The sequence below is a fragment of the Vigna unguiculata genome, chromosome 10 (genome assembly GCF_037176805.1).
Source record: "Vigna unguiculata cultivar grain cowpea cultivar isolate G323 ecotype 2 chromosome 10, ASM3717680v1, whole genome shotgun sequence".
Lineage (NCBI taxonomy): Eukaryota > Viridiplantae > Streptophyta > Magnoliopsida > Fabales > Fabaceae > Vigna > Vigna unguiculata.
The window spans coordinates 17,386,214-17,404,005 of record NC_140801.1 but is presented as its reverse complement, the minus strand read 5'-3'; positions in this window follow the sequence as shown (position 1 = coordinate 17,404,005).

Below are 17,792 nucleotides of genomic sequence, written 5' to 3'. Positions count from 1 at the left end.
TCGACTAAAAATTAGTCTCAAATTTTTTTGAAACTCTCAACTCAGACCATACTAACTGCTTCAGCTATTTTTCCCATCAAGTTCAATCTCTTAGAAGTGGGGGTAAAAATTTCAATTCAAAACAAGCACCGTAACTACTAGAACAAAAATCTTAAAAAAATGAAGAAAAATCACAAAAAAACATTATTGAAATGGAGAAAATGGTATTTTCTGGAGAATTTGAGTTTGCAAACCGGCAGAGCCAGTTTTACCAAGGAGGGAATTCAAATTCCACCCGAAATGCATATAAAATAATAGTGATTCTGAAAACAAGAGCAAAAGTTGTGGTCCTCTGAAGTTCGACTAAAAATTAGTCTCAATTTTTTTTGAAACTCTCAACTCAGACCATACTAACTGCTTTAGCTATTTTTCCCATCAAGTTCAATCTCTTAGAAGTGGGGGTAAAAATTTCAATTCAAAACAAGCACCGTAACTACTAGAACAAAAATCTTAAAAAATGAAGAAAAATCACAAAAAAACATTACTGAAATGGAGAAAATGGCATTTTCTTGAGAATTTGAGTTTGCAAACCAACAAAGCCAATTCCGACAAGGTGGGAAATATAATTCCACCCGAAATGCATATAAAATAATAGTGATTCTGATAACCAGAGCAAAAGTTATGGTCCTCTGAAGTTTAACTAAAAATCAGTCCAAATTTTTTTAAAACTCTCAACTCAGACAATTCCAACTGCTCCAGCTTTTTTTCGCATCACGTTCAATGTCTTAGAAGTAGGGGTAAAAATTTCAATTCAAAACAAGCACCATAGCTACGAGAACAAAAATCTTGAAAAAAGTAAGAAAAATCACAAAAAATATTGCTGAAATGTAGAAAATGGCATTTTCTGAAGAATTTGAGTTTGCAAACCGGCAGAGCCAGTTTTACCAAGGAGGGAAATCAAATTCCACCCGAAATGCATATAAAATAATAGTGATTCTGAAAACAAGAGCAAAAGTTGTGGTCCTCTGAAGTTCGACTAAAAATTAGTCTCAAATTTTTTTGAAACTCTCAACTCAGACCATACTAACTGCTTCAGCTATTTTTCCCATCAAGTTCAATCTCTTAGAAGTGGGGGTAAAAATTTCAATTCAAAACAAGCACCGTAACTACTAGAACAAAAATCTTAAAAAAATGAAGAAAAATCACAAAAAAACATTATTGAAATGGAGAAAATGGTATTTTCTGGAGAATTTGAGTTTGCAAACCGGCAGAGCCAGTTTTACCAAGGAGGGAATTCAAATTCCACCCGAAATGCATATAAAATAATAGTGATTCTGAAAACAAGAGCAAAAGTTGTGGTCCTCTGAAGTTCGACTAAAAATTAGTCTCAATTTTTTTTGAAACTCTCAACTCAGACCATACTAACTGCTTTAGCTATTTTTCCCATCAAGTTCAATCTCTTAGAAGTGGGGGTAAAAATTTCAATTCAAAACAAGCACCGTAACTACTAGAACAAAAATCTTAAAAAATGAAGAAAAATCACAAAAAAACATTATTGAAATGGAGAAAATGGCATTTTCTGGAGAATTTGAGTTTGCAAACCAACAAAGCCAATTCCGACAAGGTGGGAAATATAATTCCACCCGAAATGCATATAAAATAATAGTGATTCTGATAACCAGAGCAAAAGTTATGGTCCTCTGAAGTTTAACTAAAAATCAGTCCAAATTTTTTTAAAACTCTCAACTCAGACAATTCCAACTGCTCCAGCTTTTTTTCGCATCACGTTCAATGTCTTAGAAGTAGGGGTAAAAATTTCAATTCAAAACAAGCACCATAGCTACGAGAACAAAAATCTTGAAAAAAGTAGGAAAAATCACAAAAAATATTGCTGAAATGTAGAAAATGGCATTTTCTGAAGAATTTGAGTTTGCAAACCGGCAGAGCCAGTTTTACCAAGGAGGGAAATCAAATTCCACCCGAAATGCATATAAAATAATAGTGATTCTGAAAACAAGAGCAAAAGTTGTGGTCCTCTGAAGTTCGACTAAAAATTAGTCTCAAATTTTTTTGAAACTCTCAACTCAGACCATACTAACTGCTTCAGCTATTTTTCCCATCAAGTTCAATCTCTTAGAAGTGGGGGTAAAACTTTCAACTCAAAACAAGCACCGTAACTACTAGAACAAAAATCTTAAAAAATGAAGAAAAATCACAAAAAAACATTACTGAAATGGAGAAAATGGCATTTTCTTGAGAATTTGAGTTTGCAAACCAACAAAGCCAATTCCGACAAGGTGGGAAATATAATTCCACCCGAAATGCATATAAAATAATAGTGATTCTGATAACCAGAGCAAAAGTTATGGTCCTCTGAAGTTTAACTAAAAATCAGTCCAAATTTTTTTAAAACTCTCAACTCAGACAATTCCAACTGCTCCAGCTTTTTTTCGCATCACGTTCAATGTCTTAGAAGTAGGGGTAAAAATTTCAATTCAAAACAAGCACCATAGCTACGAGAACAAAAATCTTGAAAAAAGTAAGAAAAATCACAAAAAATATTGCTGAAATGTAGAAAATGGCATTTTCTGAAGAATTTGAGTTTGCAAACCGGCAGAGCCAGTTTTACCAAGGAGGGAAATCAAATTCCACCCGAAATGCATATAAAATAATAGTGATTCTGAAAACAAGAGCAAAAGTTGTGGTCCTCTGAAGTTCGACTAAAAATTAGTCTCAAATTTTTTTGAAACTCTCAACTCAGACCATACTAACTGCTTCAGCTATTTTTCCCATCAAGTTCAATCTCTTAGAAGTGGGGGTAAAAATTTCAATTCAAAACAAGCACCGTAACTACTAGAACAAAAATCTTAAAAAAATGAAGAAAAATCACAAAAAAACATTATTGAAATGGAGAAAATGGTATTTTCTGGAGAATTTGAGTTTGCAAACCGGCAGAGCCAGTTTTACCAAGGAGGGAATTCAAATTCCACCCGAAATGCATATAAAATAATAGTGATTCTGAAAACAAGAGCAAAAGTTGTGGTCCTCTGAAGTTCGACTAAAAATTAGTCTCAATTTTTTTTGAAACTCTCAACTCAGACCATACTAACTGCTTTAGCTATTTTTCCCATCAAGTTCAATCTCTTAGAAGTGGGGGTAAAAATTTCAATTCAAAACAAGCACCGTAACTACTAGAACAAAAATCTTAAAAAATGAAGAAAAATCACAAAAAAACATTATTGAAATGGAGAAAATGGCATTTTCTGGAGAATTTGAGTTTGCAAACCAACAAAGCCAATTCCGACAAGGTGGGAAATATAATTCCACCCGAAATGCATATAAAATAATAGTGATTCTGATAACCAGAGCAAAAGTTATGGTCCTCTGAAGTTTAACTAAAAATCAGTCCAAATTTTTTTAAAACTCTCAACTCAGACAATTCCAACTGCTCCAGCTTTTTTTCGCATCACGTTCAATGTCTTAGAAGTAGGGGTAAAAATTTCAATTCAAAACAAGCACCATAGCTACGAGAACAAAAATCTTGAAAAAAGTAGGAAAAATCACAAAAAATATTGCTGAAATGTAGAAAATGGCATTTTCTGAAGAATTTGAGTTTGCAAACCGGCAGAGCCAGTTTTACCAAGGAGGGAAATCAAATTCCACCCGAAATGCATATAAAATAATAGTGATTCTGAAAACAAGAGCAAAAGTTGTGGTCCTCTGAAGTTCGACTAAAAATTAGTCTCAAATTTTTTTGAAACTCTCAACTCAGACCATACTAACTGCTTCAGCTATTTTTCCCATCAAGTTCAATCTCTTAGAAGTGGGGGTAAAACTTTCAACTCAAAACAAGCACCGTAACTACTAGAACAAAAATCTTAAAAAATGAAGAAAAATCACAAAAAAACATTACTGAAATGGAGAAAATGGCATTTTCTGGAGAATTTGAGTTTGCAAACCAACAAAGCCAATTCCGACAAGGTGCGAAATATAATTCCACCCGAAATGCATATAAAATAATAGTGATTCTGATAACCAGAGCAAAAGTTAAAGTCCTCTGAAGTTTGACTAAAAATCAGTCCAAATTCTTTTTAAAATTCTCAACTCTGACAATTCCAACTGCTCCAGCTTTTTTTCGCATCACGTTCAATGTCTTAGAAGTAGGGGTAAAAATTTCAATTCAAAACAAGCACCATAGTTACGAGAACAAAAATCTTGAAAAAAGTAAGAAAAATCACAAAAAATATTGCTGAAATGTAGAAAATGGCATTTTCTGAAGAATTTGAGTTTGCAAACCGGCAGAGCCAGTTTTACCAAGGAGGGAAATCAAATTCCACCCGAAATGCATATAAAATAATAGTGATTCTGAAAACAAGAGCAAAAGTTGTGGTCCTCTGAAGTTCGACTAAAAATTAGTCTCAAATTTTTTTGAAACTCTCAACTCAGACCATACTAACTGCTTCAGCTATTTTTCCCATCAAGTTCAATCTCTTAGAAGTGGGGGTAAAACTTTCAACTCAAAACAAGCACCGTAACTACTAGAACAAATATCTTAAAAAATGAAGAAAAATCACAAAAAAACATTACTGAAATGTAGAAAATGGCATTTTCTGGAGAATTTGAGTTTGCAAACCAGCAAAGCCAATTCTGACAAGGTGGGAAATCAAATTCCACCCGAAATGCATATAAAATAATAGTGATTCTGATAACCAGAGCAAAAGTTATGGTCCTCTGAAGTTTGACTAAAAATCAGTCCAAAATTTTTTTGAAACTCTCAACTCAGACCATACCAACTGCTCCAACTATTTTTCCCATCAAGATCAATGTCTTAGAAGTGGGGGGAAAAAATTTCAAGTCAAAACAAGCACCGTAGCTACCAGAACAAAAATCTCGAAAAAATGAAGAAAAATCACAAAAAATATTGCTGAAATGTAGAAAATGGCTTTTTATAGAGAATCTAAGTTTGCAAACCGGCAGAGCCAGTTTTACCATGGAGGGAAATCGAATTCCACCCGAAATGTATATAAAATAATAGTGATTCTGAAAACAAGAGCAAAAGTTGTGGTCCTCTGAAGTTCGACTAAAAATTAGTCTCAAATTTTTTTGAAACTCTCAACTCAGACCATACTAACTGCTTCAGCTATTTTTCCCATCAAGTTCAATCTCTTAGAAGTGGGGGTAAAACTTTCAACTCAAAACAAGCACCGTAACTACTAGAACAAAAATCTTAAAAAATGAAGAAAAATCACAAAAAAACATTACTGAAATGTAGAAAATGGAATTTTCTGGAGAATTTGAGTTTGCAAACAAGCAAAGCCAATTCCGACAAGGTGGGAAATCAAATTCCACCCGAAATGCAAATAAAATAATAGTGATTCTGATAACCAGAGCAAAAGTTATGGTCCTCTGAAGTTTGACTAAAAATGAGTCCAAATTTTTTTGAAACTCTCAACTCAGACCATACTAACTGCTTCAGCTATTTTTCCCATCAAGTTTAATCTCTTAGAAGTGGGGGTAAAACTTTCAACTCAAAACAAGCACCGTAACTTCTAGAACAAAAATCTTAAAAAATGAAGAAAAATCACAAAAAAACATTACTGAAATGTAGAAAATGGAATTTTCTGGAGAATTTGAGTTTGCAAACCAGCAAAGCCAATTCCGACAAGGTGGGAAATCAAATTCCACCCGAAATGCATATAAAATAATAGTGATTCTGATAACCAGAGCAAAAGTTATGGTCCTCTGAAGTTTGACTAAAAATCAGTCCAAATTTTTTTTAAAACTCTCAACTCAGACAATTCCAACTGCTCCAGCTTTTTTTCGCATCACGTTCAATGTCTTAGAAGTAGGGGTAAAAATTTCAATTCAAAACAAACACCATAGCTACGAGAACAAAAATCTTGAAAAAAGTAAGAAAAATCACAAAAAATATTGCTGAAATGTAGAAAATGGCATTTTCTGAAGAATTTGAGTTTGCAAACCGGCGGAGCCAGTTTTACCAAGGAGGGAAATCAAATTCCACCCGAAATGCATATAAAATAATAGTGATTCTGATAACCAGAGCAAAAGTTATGGTCCTCTGAAGTTTGACTAAAAATCTGTCCAAAATTTTTTTGAAACTCTCAACTCAGACCATACCAACTGCTCCAACTATTTTTCCCATCAAGTTCAACGTCTTAGAAGTGGGGGGAAAAAATTTCAAGTCAAAACAAGCTTCGTAGCTACCAGAACAAAAATCTCGAAAAAATGAAGAAAAATCACAAAAAATATTGCTGAAATGTAGAAAATGGCTTTTTATAGAGAATCTAAGTTTGCAAACCGGCAGAGCCAGTTTTACCAAGGGGGGAAATCGAATTCCACCCGAAATGTATATAAAATAATAGTAATTCTGAAAACAAGAGCAAAAGTTGTGGTCCTCTGAAGTTCGACTAAAAATTAGTCTCAAATTTTTTTGAAACTCTCAACTCAGACCATACTAACTGCTTCAGCTATTTTTCCCATCAAGTTCAATCTCTTAGAAGTGGGGGTAAAACTTTCAACTCAAAACAAGCACCGTAACTACTAGAACAAAAATCTTAAAAAATGAAGAAAAATCACAAAAAAACATTACTGAAATGTAGAAAATGGCATTTTCTGGAGAATTTGAGTTTGCAAACCAGCAAAGCCAATTCCGACAAGGTGGGAAATCAAATTCCACCCGAAATGCATATAAAATAATAGTGATTCTGATAACCAGAGCAAAAGTTATGGTCCTCTGAAGTTTGACTAAAAATCAGTCCAAAATTTTTTTGAAACTCTCAACTCAGACCATACCCACTGCTCCAACTATTTTTCCCATCAAGATCAATGTCTTAGAAGTGGGGGGAAAAAATTTCAAGTCAAAACAATCACCGTAGCTACCAGAACAAAAATCTCGAAAAAATGAAGAAAAATCACAAAAAATATTGCTGAAATGTAGAAAATGGCTTTTTATAGAGAATCTAAGTTTGCAAACCGGCAGAGCCAGTTTTACCAAGGGGGGAAATCGAATTCCACCCGAAATGTATATAAAATAATAGTAATTCTGAAAACAAGAGCAAAAGTTGTGGTCCTCTGAAGTTCGACTAAAAATTAGTCTCAAATTTTTTTGAAACTCTCAACTCAGACCATACTAACTGCTTCAGCTATTTTTCCCATCAAGTTCAATCTCTTAGAAGTGGGGGTAAAACTTTCAACTCAAAACAAGCACCGTAACTACTAGAACAAAAATCTTAAAAAATGAAGAAAAATCACAAAAAAACATTACTGAAATGTAGAAAATGGCATTTTCTGGAGAATTTGAGTTTGCAAACCAGCAAAGCCAATTCCGACAAGGTGGGAAATCAAATTCCACCCGAAATGCATATAAAATAATAGTGATTCTGAAAACAAGAGCAAAAGTTGTGGTCCTCTGAAGTTCGACTAAAAATTAGTCTCAAATTTTTTTGAAACTCTCAACTCAGACCATACTAACTGCTTCAGCTATTTTTCCCATCAAGTTCAATCTCTTAGAAGTTGGGGTAAAAATTTCAATTCAAAACAAGCACCGTAACTACTAGAACAAAAATCTTAAAAAATGAAGAAAAATCACAAAAAAACATTACTGAAATGGAGAAAATGGCATTTTGTGGAGAATTTGAGTTTGCAAACTAGCAAAGCCAATTCCGACAAGGTGGGAAATATAATTCCACCCGAAATGCATATAAAATAATAGTGATTCTGATAACCAGAGCAAAAGTTATGGTCCTCTGAAGTTTGACTAAAAATCAGTCCAAATTTTTTTTAAAACTCTCAACTCAGACAATTCCAACTGCTCCAGCTTTTTTTCGCATCACGTTCAATGTCTTAGAAGTAGGGGTAAAAATTTCAATTCAAAACAAACACCATAGCTACGAGAACAAAAATCTTGAAAAAAGTAAGAAAAATCACAAAAAATATTGCTGAAATGTAGAAAATGGCATTTTCTGAAGAATTTGAGTTTGCAAACCGGCGGAGCCAGTTTTACCAAGGAGGGAAATCAAATTCCACCCGAAATGCATATAAAATAATAGTGATTCTGATAACCAGAGCAAAAGTTATGGTCCTCTGAAGTTTGACTAAAAATCTGTCCAAAATTTTTTTGAAACTCTCAACTCAGACCATACCAACTGCTCCAACTATTTTTCCCATCAAGTTCAACGTCTTAGAAGTGGGGGGAAAAAATTTCAAGTCAAAACAAGCTTCGTAGCTACCAGAACAAAAATCTCGAAAAAATGAAGAAAAATCACAAAAAATATTGCTGAAATGTAGAAAATGGCTTTTTATAGAGAATCTAAGTTTGCAAATCGGCAGAGCCAGTTTTACCAAGGGGGGAAATCGAATTCCACCCGAAATGTATATAAAATAATAGTAATTCTGAAAACAAGAGCAAAAGTTGTGGTCCTCTGAAGTTCGACTAAAAATTAGTCTCAAATTTTTTTGAAACTCTCAACTCAGACCATACTAACTGCTTCAGCTATTTTTCCCATCAAGTTCAATCTCTTAGAAGTGGGGGTAAAACTTTCAACTCAAAACAAGCACCGTAACTACTAGAACAAAAATCTTAAAAAATGAAGAAAAATCACAAAAAAACATTACTGAAATGTAGAAAATGGCATTTTCTGGAGAATTTGAGTTTGCAAACCAGCAAAGCCAATTCCGACAAGGTGGGAAATCAAATTCCACCCGAAATGCATATAAAATAATAGTGATTCTGATAACCAGAGCAAAAGTTATGGTCCTCTGAAGTTTGACTAAAAATCAGTCCAAAATTTTTTTGAAACTCTCAACTCAGACCATACCCACTGCTCCAACTATTTTTCCCATCAAGATCAATGTCTTAGAAGTGGGGGGAAAAAATTTCAAGTCAAAACAATCACCGTAGCTACCAGAACAAAAATCTCGAAAAAATGAAGAAAAATCACAAAAAATATTGCTGAAATGTAGAAAATGGCTTTTTATAGAGAATCTAAGTTTGCAAACCGGCAGAGCCAGTTTTACCAAGGGGGGAAATCGAATTCCACCCGAAATGTATATAAAATAATAGTAATTCTGAAAACAAGAGCAAAAGTTGTGGTCCTCTGAAGTTCGACTAAAAATTAGTCTCAAATTTTTTTGAAACTCTCAACTCAGACCATACTAACTGCTTCAGCTATTTTTCCCATCAAGTTCAATCTCTTAGAAGTGGGGGTAAAACTTTCAACTCAAAACAAGCACCGTAACTACTAGAACAAAAATCTTAAAAAATGAAGAAAAATCACAAAAAAACATTACTGAAATGTAGAAAATGGCATTTTCTGGAGAATTTGAGTTTGCAAACCAGCAAAGCCAATTCCGACAAGGTGGGAAATCAAATTCCACCCGAAATGCATATAAAATAATAGTGATTCTGAAAACAAGAGCAAAAGTTGTGGTCCTCTGAAGTTCGACTAAAAATTAGTCTCAAATTTTTTTGAAACTCTCAACTCAGACCATACTAACTGCTTCAGCTATTTTTCCCATCAAGTTCAATCTCTTAGAAGTTGGGGTAAAAATTTCAATTCAAAACAAGCACCGTAACTACTAGAACAAAAATCTTAAAAAATGAAGAAAAATCACAAAAAAACATTACTGAAATGGAGAAAATGGCATTTTGTGGAGAATTTGAGTTTGCAAACTAGCAAAGCCAATTCCGACAAGGTGGGAAATATAATTCCACCCGAAATGCATATAAAATAATAGTGATTCTGATAACCAGAGCAAAAGTTATGGTCCTCTGAAGTTTGACTAAAAATCAGTCCAAATTTTTTTTAAAACTCTCAACTCAGACAATTCCAACTGCTCCAGCTTTTTTTCGCATCACGTTCAATGTCTTAGAAGTAGGGGTAAAAATTTCAATTCAAAACAAACACCATAGCTACGAGAACAAAAATCTTGAAAAAAGTAAGAAAAATCACAAAAAATATTGCTGAAATGTAGAAAATGGCATTTTCTGAAGAATTTGAGTTTGCAAACCGGCGGAGCCAGTTTTACCAAGGAGGGAAATCAAATTCCACCCGAAATGCATATAAAATAATAGTGATTCTGATAACCAGAGCAAAAGTTATGGTCCTCTGAAGTTTGACTAAAAATCTGTCCAAAATTTTTTTGAAACTCTCAACTCAGACCATACCAACTGCTCCAACTATTTTTCCCATCAAGTTCAACGTCTTAGAAGTGGGGGGAAAAAATTTCAAGTCAAAACAAGCTTCGTAGCTACCAGAACAAAAATCTCGAAAAAATGAAGAAAAATCACAAAAAATATTGCTGAAATGTAGAAAATGGCTTTTTATAGAGAATCTAAGTTTGCAAATCGGCAGAGCCAGTTTTACCAAGGGGGGAAATCGAATTCCACCCGAAATGTATATAAAATAATAGTAATTCTGAAAACAAGAGCAAAAGTTGTGGTCCTCTGAAGTTCGACTAAAAATTAGTCTCAAATTTTTTTGAAACTCTCAACTCAGACCATACTAACTGCTTCAGCTATTTTTCCCATCAAGTTCAATCTCTTAGAAGTGGGGGTAAAACTTTCAACTCAAAACAAGCACCGTAACTACTAGAACAAAAATCTTAAAAAATGAAGAAAAATCACAAAAAAACATTACTGAAATGTAGAAAATGGCATTTTCTGGAGAATTTGAGTTTGCAAACCAGCAAAGCCAATTCCGACAAGGTGGGAAATCAAATTCCACCCGAAATGCATATAAAATAATAGTGATTCTGATAACCAGAGCAAAAGTTATGGTCCTCTGAAGTTTGACTAAAAATCAGTCCAAAATTTTTTTGAAACTCTCAACTCAGACCATACCCACTGCTCCAACTATTTTTCCCATCAAGATCAATGTCTTAGAAGTGGGGGGAAAAAATTTCAAGTCAAAACAATCACCGTAGCTACCAGAACAAAAATCTCGAAAAAATGAAGAAAAATCACAAAAAATATTGCTGAAATGTAGAAAATGGCTTTTTATAGAGAATCTAAGTTTGCAAACCGGCAGAGCCAGTTTTACCAAGGGGGGAAATCGAATTCCACCCGAAATGTATATAAAATAATAGTAATTCTGAAAACAAGAGCAAAAGTTGTGGTCCTCTGAAGTTCGACTAAAAATTAGTCTCAAATTTTTTTGAAACTCTCAACTCAGACCATACTAACTGCTTCAGCTATTTTTCCCATCAAGTTCAATCTCTTAGAAGTGGGGGTAAAACTTTCAACTCAAAACAAGCACCGTAACTACTAGAACAAAAATCTTAAAAAATGAAGAAAAATCACAAAAAAACATTACTGAAATGTAGAAAATGGCATTTTCTGGAGAATTTGAGTTTGCAAACCAGCAAAGCCAATTCCGACAAGGTGGGAAATCAAATTCCACCCGAAATGCATATAAAATAATAGTGATTCTGAAAACAAGAGCAAAAGTTGTGGTCCTCTGAAGTTCGACTAAAAATTAGTCTAAAATTTTTTTGAAACTCTCAACTCAGACCATACTAACTGCTTCAGCTATTTTTCCCATCAAGTTCAATCTCTTAGAAGTTGGGGTAAAAATTTCAATTCAAAACAAGCACCGTAACTACTAGAACAAAAATCTTAAAAAATGAAGAAAAATCACAAAAAAACATTACTGAAATGGAGAAAATGGCATTTTGTGGAGAATTTGAGTTTGCAAACTAGCAAAGCCAATTCCGACAAGGTGGGAAATATAATTCCACCCGAAATGCATATAAAATAATAGTGATTCTGATAACCAGAGCAAAAGTTATGGTCCTCTGAAGTTTGACTAAAAATCAGTCCAAAATTTTTTTAAAACTCTCAACTCAGACAATTCCAACTGCTCCAGCTTTTTTTCGCATCACGTTCAATGTCTTAGAAGTAGGGGTAAAAATTTCAATTCAAAACAAGCACCATAGCTACGAGAACAAAAATCTTGAGAAAAGTAAGAAAAATCACAAAAAATATTGCTCAAATGTAGAAAATGGCATTTTTTGAAGAATTTGAGTTTGCAAACCGACAGAGCCAGTTTTACCAAGGAGGGAAATCAAACTCCACCCGAAATGCATATAAAATAATAGTGATTCTGAAAACAAGAGCAAAAGTTGTGGTCCTCTGAAGTTCGACTAAAAATTAGTCTCAAATTTTTTTGAAACTCTCAACTCAGACCATACTAACTGCTTCAGCTATTTTTCCCATCGAGTTCAATCTCTTAGAAGTGGGGGTAAAAATTTAAATTCAAAACAAGCACCGTAACTACTAGAACAAAAATCTTAAAAAAATGAAGAAAAATCACAAAAAAACATTATTGAAATGGAGAAAATGGTATTTTCTGGAGAATTTGAGTTTGCAAACGGGCAGAGCCAGTTTTACCAAGGAGGGAAATCAAATTCCACCCGAAATGCATATAAAATAATAGTGATTCTGAAAACAAGTGCAAAAGTTGTGGTCCTCTGAAGTTCGACTAAAAATTAGTCTCAATTTTTTTTGAAACTCTCAACTCAGACCATACTAACTGCTTCAGCTATTTTTCCCATCAAGTTCAATCTCTTAGAAGTGGGGGTAAAAATTTCAATTCAAAACAAGCACCGTAACTACTAGAACAAAAATCTTAAAAAATGAAGAAAAATCACCAAAAAACATTACTGCAATGGAGAAAATGGCATTTTCTGGAGAATTTGAGTTTGCAAACCAGCAAAGCCAATTCCGACAAGGTGGGAAATATAATTCCACCCGAAATGCATATAAAATAATAGTGATTCTGATAACCAGAGCAAAAGTTATGGTCCTCTGAAGTTTAACTAAAAATCAGTCCAAATTTTTTTAAAACTCTCAACTCAGACCATACCAACTGCTCCAACTATTTTTCCCATCAAGTTCAATGTCTTAGAAGTGGGGGGAAAAAATTTCAAGTCAAAACAAGCACCGTAGCTACCAGAACGAAAATCTCGAAAAAATGAAGAAAAATCACCAAAAATATTGCTGAAATGTAGAAAATGGCTTTTTATAGAGAATCTAAGTGTGCAAACCGGCAGAGCCAGTTTTACCAAGGAGGGAAATCGAATTCCACCCGAAATGTATATAAAATAATAGTGATTCTGAAAACAAGAGCAAAAGTTGTGGTCCTCTTAAGTTCGACTAAAAATTAGTCTCAAATTTTTTTGAAACTCTCAACTCAGACCATACTAACTGCTTCAGCTATTTTTCCCATCAAGTTCAATCTCTTAGAAGTGGGGGTAAAACTTTCAACTCAAAACAAGCACCGTAACTACTAGAACAAAAATCTTAAAAAATGAAGAAAAATCACAAAAAAACATTACTGAAATGTAGAAAATGGCATTTTCTGGAGAATTTGAGTTTGCAAACCAGCAAAGCCAATTCCGACAAGGTGGGAAATATAATTCCACCCGAAATGCATATAAAATAATAGTGATTCTGTTAACCAGAGCAAAAGTTATGGTCCTCTGAAGTTTGACTAAAAATCAGTCCAAATTTTTTTTAAAACTCTCAACTCAGACAATTCCAACTGCTCCAGCTTTTTTTCCCATCAAGTTCAATGTCTTAGAAGTAGGGTAAAAAATTTCAATTCAAAACAAGCACCGTAGCTACCAGAACAAAAATCTCGAAAAAATGAAGAAAAATCACAAAAAATATTGCTGAAATGTAGAAAATGGCATTTTCTGAAGAATTTGAGTTTGCAAACCGGCAGAGCCAGTTTTACCAAGGAGGGAAATCAAATTCCACCCGAAATGCATATAAAATAATAGTGATTCTGAAAACAAGAGCAAAAGTTGTGGTCCTCTGAAGTTCGACTAAAAATTAGTCTCAAATTTTTTTGAAACTCTCAACTCAGACCATACTAACTGCTTCAGCTATTTTTCCCATCAAGTTCAATCTCTTAGAAGTGGGGGTAAAAATTTCAATTCAAAACAAGCACCGTAACTACTAGAACAAAAATCTTAAAAAATGAAGAAAAATCACAAAAAAACATTACTGAAATGGAGAAAATGGCATTTTCTGGAGAATTTGAGTTTGCAAACCAGCAAAGCCAATTCCGACAAGGTGGGAAATATAATTCCACCCGAAATGCATATAAAATAATAGTGATTCTGATAACCAGAGCAAAAGTTATGGTCCTCTGAAGTTTGACTAAAAATCAGTCCAAATTTTTTTTAAAACTCTCAACTCAGACAATTCCAACTGCTCCAGCTTTTTTTCGCATCACGTTCAATGTCTTAGAAGTAGGGGTAAAAATTTCAATTCAAAACAAGCACCATAGCTACGAGAACAAAAATCTTGAAAAAAGTAAGAAAAATCACAAAAAATATTGCTCAAATGTAGAAAATGGCATTTTTTGAAGAATTTGAGTTTGCAAACCGACAGAGCCAGTTTTACCAAGGAGGGAAATCAAATTCCACCCGAAATGCATATAAAATAATAGTGATTCTGAAAACAAGAGCAAAAGTTGTGGTCCTCTGAAGTTCGACTAAAAATTAGTCTCAAATTTTTTTGAAACTCTGAACTCAGACCATACTAACTGCTTCAGCTATTTTTCCCATCAAGTTCAATCTCTTAGAAGTGGGGGTAAAAATTTCAATTCAAAACAAGCACCGTAACTACTAGAACAAAAATCTTAAAAAAATGAAGAAAAATCACAAAAAAACATTATTGAAATGGAGAAAATGGTATTTTCTGGAGAATTTGAGTTTGCAAACCGGCAGAGCCAGTTTTACCAAGGAGGGAAATCAAATTCCACCCGAAATGCATATAAAATAATAGTGATTCTGAAAACAAGAGCAAAAGTTGTGGTCCTCTGAAGTTCGACTAAAAATTAGTCTCAATTTTTTTTGAAACTCTCAACTCAGACCATACTAACTGCTTCAGCTATTTTTCCCATCAAGTTCAATCTCTTAGAAGTGGGGGTAAAAATTTCAATTCAAAACAAGCACCGTAACTACTAGAACAAAAATCTTAAAAAATGAAGAAAAATCACAAAAAAACATTACTGAAATGGAGAAAATGGCATTTTCTGGAGAATTTGAGTTTGCAAACCAACAAAGCCAATTCCGACAAGGTGGGAAATATAATTCCACCCGAAATGCATATAAAATAATAGTGATTCTGATAACCAGAGCAAAAGTTATGGTCCTCTGAAGTTTAACTAAAAATCAGTCCAAATTTTTTTAAAACTCTCAACTCAGACAATTCCAACTGCTCCAGCTTTTTTTCGCATCACGTTCAATGTCTTAGAAGTAGGGGTAAAAATTTCAATTCAAAACAAGCACCATAGCTACGAGAACAAAAATCTTGAAAAAAGTAAGAAAAATCACAAAAAATATTGCTGAAATGTAGAAAATGGCATTTTCTGAAGAATTTGAGTTTGCAAACCGGCAGAGCCAGTTTTACCAAGGAGGGAAATCAAATTCCACCCGAAATGCATATAAAATAATAGTGATTCTGAAAACAAGAGCAAAAGTTGTGGTCCTCTGAAGTTCGACTAAAAATTAGTCTCAAATTTTTTTGAAACTCTCAACTCAGACCATACTAACTGCTTCAGCTATTTTTCCCATCAAGTTCAATCTCTTAGAAGTGGGGGTAAAACTTTCAACTCAAAACAAGCACCGTAACTACTAGAACAAAAATCTTTAAAAAATGAAGAAAAATCACAAAAAAACATTACTGAAATGGAGAAAATGGCATTTTCTGTAGAATTTGAGTTTGCAAACCAGCAAAGCCAATTCCGACAAGGTGCGAAATATAATTCCACCCGAAATGCATATAAAATAATAGTGATTCTGATAACCAGAGCAAAAGTTAAGGTCCTCTGAAGTTTGACTAAAAATCAGTCCAAATTCTTTTTAAAATTCTCAACTCTGACAATTCCAACTGCTCCAGCTTTTTTTCGCATCACGTTCAATGTCTTAGAAGTAGGGGTAAAAATTTCAATTCAAAACAAGCACCATAGCTACGAGAACAAAAATCTTGAAAAAAGTAAGAAAAATCACAAAAAATATTGCTGAAATGTAGAAAATGGCATTTTCTGAAGAATTTGAGTTTGCAAACCGGCAGAGCCAGTTTTACCAAGGAGGGAAATCAAATTCCACCCGAAATGCATATAAAATAATAGTGATTCTGAAAACAAGAGCAAAAGTTGTGGTCCTCTGAAGTTCGACTAAAAATTAGTCTCAAATTTTTTTGAAACTCTCAACTCAGACCATACTAACTGCTTCAGCTATTTTTCCCATCAAGTTCAATCTCTTAGAAGTGGGGGTAAAACTTTCAACTCAAAACAAGCACCGTAACTACTAGAACAAAAATCTTAAAAAATGAAGAAAAATCACAAAAAAAACATTACTGAAATGTAGAAAATGGCATTTTCTGGAGATTTGAGTTTCTAAACCAGCAAAGCCAATTCCGACAAGGTGGGAAATCAAATTCCACCCGAAATGCATATAAAATAATAATGATTCTGATAACCAGAGCAAAAGTTATGGTCCTCTGAAGTTTGACTAAAAATCAGTCCAAAATTTTTTTGAAACTCTCAACTCAGACCATACCAACTGCTCCAACTATTTTTCCCATCAAGATCAATGTCTTAGAAGTGGGGGGAAAAAATTTCAAGTCAAAACAAGCACCGTAGCTACCAGAACAAAAATCTCGAAAAAATGAAGAAAAATCACAAAAAATATTGCTGAAATGTAGAAAATGGCTTTTTATAGAGAATCTAAGTTTGCAAACCGGCAGAGCCAGTTTTACCAAGGGGGGAAATCGAATTCCACCCGAAATGTATATAAAATAATAGTAATTCTGAAAACAAGAGCAAAAGTTGTGGTCCTCTGAAGTTCGACTAAAAATTAGTCTCAAATTTTTTTGAAACTCTCAACTCAGACCATACTAACTGCTTCAGCTATTTTTCCCATCAAGTTCAATCTCTTAGAAGTGGGGGTAAAACTTTCAACTCAAAACAAGCACCGTAACTACTAGAACAAAAATCTTAAAAAATGAAGAAAAATCACAAAAAAACATTACTGAAATGTAGAATATGGCATTTTCTGGAGAATTTGAGTTTGCAAACCAGCAAAGCCAATTCCGACAAGGTGGGAAATCAAATTCCACCCGAAATGCATATAAAATAATAGTGATTCTGAAAACAAGAGCAAAAGTTGTGGTCCTCTGAAGTTCGACTAAAAATTAGTCTCAAATTTTTTTGAAACTCCTCAACTCAGACCATACTAACTGCTTCCAGCTATTTTTCCCATCAAGTTCAATCTCTTAGAAGTGGGGGTAAAACTTTCAACTCAAAACAAGCACCGTAACTACTAGAACAAAAATCTTAAAAATGAAGAAAAAATCACAAAAAAACATTACTGAAATGTAGAAAATGGCATTTTCTGGAGAATTTGAGTTTGCAAACCAGCAAAGCCAATTCCGACAAGGTGGGAAATCAAATTCCACCCGAAATGCATATAAAATAATAGTGATTCTGAAAACAAGAGCAAAAGTTGTGGTCCTCTGAAGTTCGACTCTAGTATTTTTCTAAATTTTTTTGAAACTCTCAACTCAGACCATACTAACTGCTTCAGCTATTTTTCCCATCAAGTTCAATCTCTTAGAAGTGGGGGTAAAACTTTCAACTCAAAACAAGCACCGTAACTACTAGAACAAAAATCTTAAAAAATGAAGAAAAATCACAAAAAAACATTACTGAAATGTAGAAAATGGCATTTTCTAGAGAATTTGAGTTTGCAAACCAGCAAAGCCAATTCCGACAAGGTGG